This window comes from Tripterygium wilfordii, unplaced genomic scaffold (assembly GCF_013401445.1).
Source record: "Tripterygium wilfordii isolate XIE 37 unplaced genomic scaffold, ASM1340144v1 ctg181, whole genome shotgun sequence".
Lineage (NCBI taxonomy): Eukaryota > Viridiplantae > Streptophyta > Magnoliopsida > Celastrales > Celastraceae > Tripterygium > Tripterygium wilfordii.
Genome location: NW_024056178.1, coordinates 20001 through 22500, shown reverse-complemented (window position 1 = coordinate 22500; position 2500 = coordinate 20001).

Genomic DNA, 2500 nt, shown 5'->3' with positions numbered 1-2500 from the left:
TGAGAAATGAGCGGGACTACGTTTTTTGAGAAATTGATGTCTCCTACTGCCAGTTTGAGAAACGGACTTAAGGCATATATATAGGGGGTACTGAGGTTAACCTTCAGACCCCCGCGCGCGCTATGGGGCCGCGCGCGCTGACGGGGTGAGAAATGAGCGGGACTACGTTTTTTGAGAAATTGATGTCTCCTACTGCCAGTTTGAGAAACGGACTTAAGGCATATATATAGGGGGTACTGAGGTTAACCTTCAGACCCCCGCGCGCGCTATGGGGCCGCGCGCGCTGACGGGGTGAGAAATGAGCGGGACTACGTTTTTTGAGAAATTGATGTCTCCTACTGCCAGTTTGAGAAACGGACTTAAGACATATATATAGGGGGTACTGAGGTTAACCTTCAGACCCCCGCGCGCGTGCTAGGGGGCCGCGCGTGCTCTGACGGGATGAGAAATGGGGGGGACTACGTTTTTTGAGAAATTGATGTCTCCTACTGCCAGTTTGGAAAACGGACTTAAGACATATATATAGGGGGGTAGTCCGGTGGGTCGAAAGACCTCCCCTCCTATATCGGACGTGGGCTTCGGTTAGGGGTGCTTGGCGTGGACTACAGCCTATATAGCACCCCATGTGGGATTCGGAAGGTCGGAAATCGAGGTGTGGGTGCTCGGCAAGGATCGCTTTCTCGAGCGCCCACTTGCGGGATATGAAATTGCGGGTGATTGCTCGTTCCTCGCATGCTGCGTGTGCTTGGAGGGCTCTTCCGCTGCTGACGGGATGAGAAATGGGATATATATAGGGGGTACTGAGGTTAACCTTCAGACCCCCGCGCGCGCTATGGGGCCGCGCGCGCTGACGGGGTGAGAAATGAGCGGGACTACGTTTTTTGAGAAATTGATGTCTCCTACTGCCAGTTTGAGAAACGGACTTAAGACATATATATAGGGGGTACTGAGGTTAACCTTCAGACCCCCGCGCGCGTGCTAGGGGGCCGCGCGTGCTCTGACGGGATGAGAAATGGGGGGGACTACGTTTTTTGAGAAATTGATGTCTCCTACTGCCAGTTTGGAAAACGGACTTAAGACATATATATAGGGGGGTAGTCCGGTGGGTCGAAAGACCTCCCCTCCTATATCGGACGTGGGCTTCGGTTAGGGGTGCTTGGCGTGGACTACAGCCTATATAGCACCCCATGTGGGATTCGGAAGGTCGGAAATCGAGGTGTGGGTGCTCGGCAAGGATCGCTTTCTCGAGCGCCCACTTGCGGGATATGAAATTGCGGGTGATTGCTCGTTCCTCGCATGCTGCGTGTGCTTGGAGAGCTCTTCCGCTGCTGACGGGATGAGAAATGGGGGGGACTACGCTTTTTGAGAAATTGATGTCTCCTACTGCCAGTTTGGAAAACGGACTTAAGACATATATATAGGGGGGTAGTCCGGTGGGTCGAAAGACCTCCCCTCCTATATGGGACGTGGGCTTCGGTTAGGGGTGCTTGGCGCGGACTACAGCCTATATAGCACCCCACGTGGGATTCGGAAGGTCGGAAACCGAAGCCGTGGGCGCTCGGCAAGGATGCCCTTGCCGAGCGCCCACACGTGGGAATCGGAATTTCGCTGGATTGGTCGTGTCTTGCACAATGAGCGGATTGGATGCGTGGGCATTGGTGTGGGCATCCTATCCAAATCGCTCGACGTCTTGATCCGCTCACGAGTGCTTGGCTTGGCCTTTCAGCTCGGGGTGCTTGGCTTGGGCAACTGAGCTGGGCGCTCCTTGTCGGAATCGAAAGTGGGCGCTCGGCAAGGATGCCCTTGCCCAGCGCCCATACGTGGGAATCGGAATTTCGCTGGATTGGTTGTGTCTTGCACAATGAGCGGATTGGATGCGTGGGCATTGGTGTGGGCATCCTATCCAAATCGCTCGACGTCTTGATCCGCTCACGAGTGCTTGGCTTGGCCTTTCAGCTCGGGGTGCTTGGCTTGGGCAACTGAGCTGGGCGCTCCTTGTCGGAATCGAAAGTGGGCGCTCGGCAAGGATGCCCTTGCCCAGCGCCCATACGTGGGAATCGGAATTTCGCTGGATTGGTTGTGTCTTGCACAATGAGCGGATTGGATGCGTGGGCATTGGTGTGGGCATCCTATCCAAATCGCTCGACGTCTTGATCCGCTCACGAGTGCTTGGCTTGGCCTTTCAGCTCGGGGTGCTTGGCTTGGGCAACTGAGCTGGGCACTCCTCGTCGGAATCGGAAGTGGGCTCTTTGCAAGGATGCCCTTGCCTAGTGCCCACATGTGGGAATCGGAATTTCGTTGGGTAGGTCGTTTCTCGCACAATGAGCGGATTGGATGCGTGGGAATTGGTGTGGGCATCCTAGCCAAATCGCCCGCTGTCTTGATCCGCTCACAAGTGCTTGGCTTGGCCTTTTCAGCTCGGGGTGCTTGGCTTGGGCAACTGAGCCGTGCACTCCTCGTCGGAATCGGAAGTGGGCTCTTTGCAAGGATGCCCTTGCCT